We start from the raw sequence: 9,416 nt of genomic DNA, 5'->3' as shown, positions 1-9,416 counted from the left end.
CCCAAAGCCTCGAAGTGAGGGAAAGAGCAGATTGCAGAGCCCTGGCGAGCACCCCACTCCCTCAAATCCCCTTCCCTCGCGCCTGCGGCTGAAATCCCAGGGCCCTGCCCCCAGCCCGGATTACACCCTCACAGCCCTTTGCTCCAAGTGGCCTATTTATAAAATAGAGAGGCGTTTGTGCGTGTGCAGGGGGCGGAGGCACCCACCCACACCCACAGACTTCCCGCTTCTAGGAAAGGAAAGCGGCCAGTGCCAGCTGACCCCATGACCCGGCGGCAGGGGCCAGGGCCGAGCCAACCCGCGCCCTCTGCTCCTTCCACGCCGGGGCCCTCCAGCAGTGGGCAGGGGTCCCTTCTTTTGACCACCCCCGAACCTGAGTGTCGGGTGCTCGTTTCTCTTGGGCACTGGGGCCTGGCTTAGGGAATGAGCTGCCTGGGCCTTTTGAGGTTTCCGGGCAGCCCCGAGGATGCCAAGTAGTCCCTCTTCCAGAAGTTTCTCCACCCGGCCGTGCGTTAGCATCCGCTGAGGCCAGGCCTCTCCCCCGCCCCCACTCCCCCAAGACTCTGGGGCTGGGAGTGAGATCCTCTCCCCGGGCACCTTGGAAGCCTGGCCCCTAGGAGAAGGGGGGTACTGAAAGGAGGTGGGGGCCTCACAGACACACAGCAGGCCAGAAATCCGGCCTGGAGACCAAATCAGAAATGGGGAAGGGGATGGCCAAGGGGAGGGGGCTCAGGCAGCTGGGTCAGGTCCCCGCTGTGTGCCCACCGCCCTGTCACATCAGGCCCCCTCTCTCACCCACCTACTCAAGGCTCCCAGACCCCCATGAGCCAGGGTGCTGAGAAGGGGGTGCTCCTGAGAAGGAGGAAGATTCTGTACAGCCAACCCCCAACAAATGTCCGCACGCCAAAGCGGTACACCAGCCAGCCTGCGGGGAAAGATCCCTTTTGCACATGCCTGGACAGATTGAACCAAGCAGTGGGTGGACGGCAATTCCCAAGGGGCAAGGACATCCATCACCCCCTCCTGTCTCATTGGGGCTCCCCCAGACACGTGCTAAGTGCCGGCACTGCCCTGGCCCTGACGGCCATGTTGGGGCATGGGTCTGCCCCCGACGCCTCTCAGGGCTTTGGGGAAGAAAGCTGAGCTGGTGGAGGTCAGGGAGGGCTTCCTGGAGGAAGAAGACCAGACTCCAGAGCGGCAGAAGGAGCATCAACTAAGAGAGGATGGGCAGAGTGGTGCACGCTGAGGACAGTGTGTCCTTGGAGAGAGATGCAGGCACACACAGACCAAAGGATGTGCCTCTCCACTATTTTATTCGTTTTCCCTGAACAACCCTGGCTCATGTGCAATGCAAACCCTCATGTTATCTCCAAGCTTGTACCCCTTGGATTCAGAGCTGCTTTCCCTCATTCACCAGACCTGCTTCCTTCCTCTCTCCCAGCCACTCCCTTGCACTGTCCTTCCAGAACTTTCCCTTGTGGCTCCGCTGCCCTCTGCAGCAGTGGCTCTTAAGCTGAATAACTACAAGACTCACCAGGGGCCCTTGTTAAAAAGGCCCAGCCCCTGGCCCCCTGACACTCCGGCGGGCGGGTCTCCAGCAGGGCCTGCAGTCTGCTTCCCGTGGTTATTTGGTCCTGGGATCCCTGAAACCAAGGATACATCTCTGCAAACCTGTTTCCAGGACCCCTCATCTGTACAGGCAGGCCAGCGGGTGGGTACCTGTCCCGCTCCCACCCCACCCACCTCCAGCCTCGGCCCAGGCACAAACATGCCCTGAGGGCGGTAGCCCCCCCACATATCCCCCCTTCCCCTCGCTGAGTCCCTTCAAGCGGAAACTGTCACTTAGAACGGATGGGTCAGCATCCAGGGAATTTGGGGTCTCTCCCTTCACCTGTCCAGGCCCCAACGTTCCCCTCCTCTGTGCACACAGTTCTGCTGGTCAAGTGTCTCTGGATCCACGGGTCCTGGGGCGAGTCGCTGACCCCTGAGAGCCTTGAGCTCTTGTCCATCACCTGCAGTGGGGACCTGGCAGAGTCCCCAGCTGGACCAGGCATGCAGGACGCTCTCCCTGGGTGGGCATTCCTCCCACCTCCCAGGCCACACCCCCCTGTGGATGTCACCCCTCCTAGGCTCCTTGGGACCTGGAGTGTCGGTCTCCCACTAGTGGCAGGAAGGGGGAGTGTGAGAGAGACATGGGCAGCTTGGCGGCTGGACCCTGGGGGCGGGGCAGGGGTGTGCCCAGCCATGCCCTCCCACCCTAGAGCTCACATTTTAATTTGGAAACCCACTACATCCTTCCAAGATGAATGGCCCTGAGACTGAGAAAACAGATAAACCACTTTTAAAAGTCTCGGCCTGCGCCGTGCAATACGCGCAGATGTAAATGGACATTTGCATTAACTAGAATTTGGTGGCCTGGTCACACCAGCAGCATTTCCAACACCAGAGTCTAGAAGTGCAAACGTGAAAATCCCAGACCCTCCGGATTCCAAACCGACCCAGGCTGTTTCCACAAAGCAGGGCCTTGGGAGGAAATGCAGGTGATGCCGGCCAGGCGAGGGGGCAGTGGCGTCACAGCTGTCATCCTAGGCTGTGGCCTGCGTGAGGACCAAGAAGGGGAGGAGAGGGGCCGAGACCCCTGCCCATGCTGAGGGCTTCTTGGGAGACTCTTCCCACCCCAAGTAGTCCAGGGGCAGGGCTGGGAGGTGGCCCCAGGCAGACTCTGCAAGAAGCAGGGTAGAAAGCAGGGGTCCCAGCACCCATGCATTTCTATGCTGTGCTCACGCTGCCGTCACCTCATCTTCCAGAACTCCCACTTCACCCCCCCCCATTCAGGGGATGGACGCGCGGCCGGAGAGAGGGGAGCTGGGGCAGCACCAGGCTGGCTGCACCGCTGACCCTCTGACGCTAACGCCCCACTCCATCCCCTGCACCTCCAGCAGCTCTCTGGGCGCCCCCTCATCATCGGCCAGGGCCCGGAAAGCCCAGGCAGAACAATGGCTGGGTGGGGTCTGCACACACCATTCTGCCCACGCCTGCCTGCCCACACCTCCGTGCCCACGCGTGCCTGCCCACACCTCCGTGCCCACGCCTGCCTGCCCACGCCTGCCTGCCCACGCCTGCCTGCCCACGCCTGCCTGCCGACGCCTGTCTTCCCACGCCTGCCTGCCCACGCGTGCCTGCCCATGCCTGCCTGCCCACGCCTGTCTTCCCACGCCTGCCTGCCCACGCCTGCCTGCCCACACCTCCGTGCCCACGCATGCCTGCCCACACCTCCGTGCCCACGCCTGCCTGCCCACGCCTGCCTGCTCACGCCTGCCTGCCCACGCCTGCCTGCCGACGCCTGTCTTCCCACGCCTGCCTGCCCATGCCTGCCTGCTCACGCCTGTCTTCCCACGCCTGCCTGCCCACACCTGCCTGCTCACACCTCCCTGCCCACGCCTGCCTGCCCACGCCTGCCTGCCCACACCTCCGTGCCCACGCGTGCCTGCCCATGCCTGCCTGCCCACGCCTGCCTGCCCACGCCTGCCTGCCCACGCCTCCGTGCCCACGCCTGCCTGCCCACACCTCCGTGCCCACGCCTGCCTGCCCACACCTGTCTTCCCACGCCTGCCTGCCCACGCCTACCTGCCCACTCCCGCCTGCCCACGCCTGCCTGCCCACACCTGTCTTCCCACGCCTGCCTGCCCACGCCTGCCTGCCCACACCTCCGTGCCCACGCCTGCCTGCCCACACCTCCGTGCCCACACCTGCCTGCCCACACCTGTCTTCCCACGCCTGCCTGCCCACGCCTGCCTACCCACACCTGCCTGCCCACACCTGTCTTCCCACGCCTGCCTACCCACCCCTACCTGCCCACGCCTGCCTGCCCACACCTCCGTGCCCACACCTGCCTGCCCACACCTGTCTTCCCACGCCTGCCTGCCCACGCCTGCCTACCCACACCTGCCTGCCCACACCTGTCTTCCCACGCCTGCCTACCCACCCCTCCCTGCCCACGCCTGCCTGCCCACGCCTGCCTACCCACACCTGTCTTCCCACGCCTGCCTGCCCACGCCTACCTGCCCACTCCCGCCTGCCCACGCCTGCCTGCCCACACCTGTCTTCCCACGCCTGCCTGCCCACGCCTACCTGCCCACTCCCGCCTGCCCACGCCTGCCTGCCCACACCTGTCTTCCCACGCCTGCCTGCCCACGCCTGCCTGCCCACACCTCCGTGCCCACGCCTGCCTGCCCACACCTCCGTGCCCACACCTGCCTGCCCACACCTGTCTTCCCACGCCTGCCTGCCCACGCCTGCCTACCCACACCTGCCTGCCCACACCTGTCTTCCCACGCCTGCCTACCCACCCCTCCCTGCCCACGCCTGCCTGCCCACGCCTGCCTACCCACACCTGTCTTCCCACGCCTGCCTGCCCACGCCTGCCTGCCCACCCCTGCCTGCCCACGCCTGTCTTCCCACGCCTGCCTGTCCACACCTCCCTGCCCACGCCTGCCTGCCCACGCCTGCCTGCCCACACCTGCCTTCCCACGCCTCCCTGCCCACGCCTGCCTACCCACACCTGTCTGCCCATGCCTGCCTGCCCACGTCTGCCTACCCACACCTGTCTTCCCACGCCTGCCTGCCCACCCCTGCCTGCCCACACCTGCCTTCCCACGCCTGCCTTCCCACGCCTGCCTGCCCACGCCTGCCTGCCCACGCCTGCCTGCCCACGCCTGCCTTCCCACGCCTCCCTGCCCACGCCTGCCTACCCACACCTGTCTTCCCACGCCTGCCTGCCCACGCCTGCCTGCCCACGCCTGCCTGCCCACGCCTGCCTGCCCACACCTCCGTGCCCACACCTGCCTGCCCACACCTCCGTGCCCACACCTGCCTGCCCACACCTGTCTTCCCACGCCTGCCTGCCCACGCCTGCCTGCCCACACCTCCGTGCCCACGCCTGTCTTCCCACGCCTCCATGCCCACACCTGCCTGCCCACACCTGTCTTCCCACGCCTGCCTACCCACACCTGTCTTCCCACGCCTGCCTGCCCACGCCTGCCTACCCACACCTGCCTGCCCACACCTGTCTTCCCACGCCTGCCTGCCGACGCCTGCCTGCCCACACCTGTCTTCCCATGCCTGCCTGCCCACACCTCCCTGCCCACGCCTGCCTGCCCACGCCTGCCTGCCCACGCCTGCCTTCCCACGCCTCCCTGCCCACGCCTGCCTGCCCACACCTCCCTGCCCACGCCTGCCTGCCCACGCCTGCCTGCCCACGCCTGCCTGCCCACACCTGTCTTCCCACGCCTGCCTGCCCACGCCTGTCTTCCCACGCCTGCCTGCCCACGCCTGTCTTCCCACGCCTCCATGCCCACGCCTGCCTGCCCTGCCTGCCCACACCTGTCTTCCCACGCCTGCCTGCCCACACCTCCGTGCCCACACCTGCCTGCCCACACCTCCCTGCCCACGCCTGCCTGCCCACGCCTGCCTGCCCATGTCTGCCTGCCCACACCTGCCTGCCCACGCCTGTCTTCCCACGCCTCCATGCCCACACCTGCCTGCCCACGCCTGTCTTCCCACGCCTCCGTGCCCACACCTGCCTGCCCACACCTGCCTGCCCACGCCTGTCTTCCCACGCCTCCATGCCCACACCTGCCTGCCCACGCCTGTCTTCCCACGCCTCCGTGCCCATGCCTGCCTGCCCATGCCTGCCTGCCCACGCCTGCCTGCCCACACCTGTCTTCCCACACCTGCCCGTCCACGCCTGCCTGACCACGCCTGCTCGTGATGGGACCCATGCCCGAGCCGGGAGCCACCCCTGGCAGGTCTTCCCTGTGCTCACTGCCAAAGGGGCAGACAGCAAGCCCCTGGGCTCTACAGCAGCAAGCATGGCTCCTTTCCAAGCCCAGGACAAGGCCGCAGCCCCTTTGCTGCTGGGCACAGCCTCCTGATGGCAGTTTTGTTTCACTGACTCAAAGGCGCCCACCCAGCAGTCCCTGTGGCCCTGACAGCCACACTGGGCCAGAACGATGGGGTCCCTGCACACCTGGCGGATGGGGAGCTGCGGGCCCTGCCCCACATCTGGGAGCCCCGTGGAGGGCTGGGTTTCCTGGCAGGGCCGGGCGACAAGAGCCCAGGTCCCCTGGGACGGGAAGCGTCCCTGGAAAGGACGGGGTCTAACCCCTGCACACTCCGGCCTTCTCGGCAGCATTTTCACACCTGCTGCCTCTGCGAGACCACAAAGGGAGCCCGAGCTTTGCCACGCAGTCACACTTTTGAAGGCACAAATTGCATTTGCTTTTGTAATGCAAGGTAATGGCATTACCTTGTTTTCATTGTCCAATCAATATGCTTTTTTTTGTGGAGTGATTACCTTTGGTAGCATTCACCTTATTTTGTGGGCAGCGATATGAGTTCGTGTCATGTAACCACTGCTGCATTCACGATGCAAGAGGCTGACGCCGCCTCGAGGCTCTTTGTGGCCAGTCCCCCCACTCCATCTTCCCCCGCCCCTGGTAAAACAGATCTATTCTCTGTCCTATACTTTGGCCTTTTCCAGAATATCTCACGAATCGTGCAGTATGTTTGCTTTTACGACAGGCTTCTCTCTCTTAGCATAATGCTTCTGAGGTCTACCCATACCGCTGAGTGTTCGGTGGCTTGTCCTTCTACTGCTGAGAAGTGTCCTGCTGAATGGCTGGACCGTGCTGTGCTTCTCCCATCACGTGTTGAACGTTTGAACGGTTTGCATGTGGGACAATGATAAATGAAGCCACCATCGACAAGCACGTTTGCGTAAGGATAAGTTCTCCTTTCACTTGGGTAAAGACCTTGGCGTGGAAAGACTGGGTCGTATGATCAGAGTGTTTTACTTTACGAGGGGGCACCAAACTGTTCCCCAAAGTAGCTGTACCATTTTGCATTCCCAACAGCAGTGGGGGCAGTTCTGTTGTGCCAGGTCCTTGCCAGCACTTGGCGTTGTCTTGTGCCGTCATTGCTGCCACCTTTCAGCCAGGCTAATAGGTGTGACGCGGTGTCTCGAGGCTTTAATCTGCTATCCCTCATGGCTAGTGACCTGAGCATCTTTTCAAGGGCTTCTTTGCCATGAGCGTATTTTCTTTGATGAAGTGATTGTCAAATCTTTCGCCCATTTTTAAAATTGGGTTGTTCGTTTTCTTACCGTTGAGTTAGGAGAGGTCTTCAAATATTCTGGATATAGGTCCTTTATCAGATATGCATTTTGCAAATGTTTTCTCCCCGTCTGTGATTTGTCTTTTCATTCTCTTAATGGTGTCTTCCGAAGAGTAGCTCTTTCTAATTTTGAAGTCCAATTTTTCATGTTTTTCTGTTATGGATTATGAAATCCGTGTCATAGCCAATAAAACACTGCCTAAGGCAAAGTCACAATGATTTCTTCCGATGTTTTCTTCCAGAAGTTTTATAGTTTTTGTTTTATGTTTACGTTCTATTTTGAGTTCACTTATAGTTAGATTTGGATCGAGGTATTTTATTAATATTATTTTTTGCATAAGGATATCCAGTTGTTCCAGCACCATGTGCTGAAAAGACTATCTTTCTCCATCGAATTGCCTCTGCATCTTTGTCAAGAATCAATTGGCCATGTGTGTAGGAGTTTATTTCTGACCTCCCTATTCTGCTCCGTTGATCTGTGTCTATTCTTTCATTAATATTCTACTGAATTGCTGTAGCTTTAAAGCACCTTTTGAAATCAAGAAATCAACTTCATTCTTCTACAAAGCTATTTTGGTTATTCTAGTTATTTTGTCTTTCCATATAAAATTTAGCATCAGCTTGTCAATTTCTGTTTTTAAATATACTCTTGTATTTTGTTTTCATTGAAACACTCTATCAGTTTGGGGAAAATTGACTTAACAATAATCATCATCTCTGTAGGTCTACATTTGTATAAGTCTCATTTGATTTCTGTCGTTAGTGTTTTGCAGTTTTCAGCAAACAGAACTTGAAAATATTTTGTTAGATTTATACCTATTTCATGTATTTTATTGATATATTAATTATACTATAGAAGTGTTTTTTATTTAACTTTCCAATTATTCATTGCTAGTATATGGAACTACAACTGATTTTTGTATACTGACCCTGCATCTTGAGACCTCAATTACTAGTTCTAGTAGCTTTTTTATTTGTTTCTTAGGATTTTCCACAAACACAATTATGTCGTCTGTGAACAAAGACCACTTTATTTCTTCCTTCCCAATCTACATGTCTTTTATTTCATTTATTGTCTTATAGAACCAGCTGGGATTTCCAGTGCAATGTTGAACAGGAGTAGTGAAAGCTGACAGCCTCATCTTGCTCCCAATTTGAGGGGGAAAGCATCAGCCTTTCATCATAAAGGGCGAGGTGAGCTATAGGTTTGTATCAGGCTGAGGAAGTTTCCTTCAAATACTGATTTTTTGTGAGTCATTTTCATGAATAGATGTTGAATTTCGTCGAATGCTTTTTCTGTATCTTTTGAGACAATCCTGTGGTTTTTCCTCCTTGCTCTGTAGATGGGCTGAGTTTTGACCTCGATTGCTTTTCAAACACTGACCCAGCCTTGCATTCCTGCAATAAGCTTCACTTGGTCTGGCTGCAGTTTCCTTCCTGTATATTGCTGGATTTGATTTGTTAATGGTTGGTTGGGGGTGGGGGGGGGTTCGCGAATCTCTGTTTATCAGGGTTCATCATCTGTAGTTTCATGCTCCCATGATTTGAAGATCTTATCATGAACAGGGCATGAAGGGACCCGCCAAGGACAAAAGTGTAGATTCTGACCCCAGGGAGCTCACATCTGACCTCAAGGGCCACTCACAATAATGACTCCATAGGAGAGGATGCTGTGGTCCAGACAGGAAAGCATTTCCCAGCTATCACTTCGCTGGAATCTCACTAGTCCCTTGAGAGCTGAAAGGTGTGTCATCATCTAAGAACTGGGGGGTAAACTGAGGCACCAAGCAATCAAAGTCAGCTAGTAAGAGACAGAGCCAGCTCGAGTTCCAGATTTCTGTTCTAAGTCCCTGCTGCCTTTGATGCTTTTTACTGGAAAACTTGCCTGCCCTTCCCTGCTCAAATATCAGCTTTGGTTTCTTCAAAATAGACCCAGAGCAGCTCAGTTCTCACTGCCTCTCCTGCTACCATCCCATATCGTGGAAGCCAGGAAATCCCCAAAACCTCTTACAGGACTCCTTGCTTCCATTCTTGTCCCTCCACAGTCAGAAAGAGATTTTTAAAACAAGAATAAGGCCCTGATATTCCCTTCCAGAAACCTCCAAATGGTTTCCATCACAATCAAAATCAAATCAAACTCCCTGCAGGGCACTGAAAGCCGTGCACAGCCCAGCCCTGCCAGGCTCCCTGACCTACCCCGTGCCCCGTCCCCCTCTCATGCTGGCCTCTGGCTGTTGTATGCA

The sequence above is a fragment of the Tamandua tetradactyla genome, chromosome 9, assembly GCF_023851605.1.
Source record: "Tamandua tetradactyla isolate mTamTet1 chromosome 9, mTamTet1.pri, whole genome shotgun sequence".
In the NCBI taxonomy this organism is placed as follows: domain Eukaryota; kingdom Metazoa; phylum Chordata; class Mammalia; order Pilosa; family Myrmecophagidae; genus Tamandua; species Tamandua tetradactyla.
Note: the sequence above shows the minus strand (reverse complement) of the source record.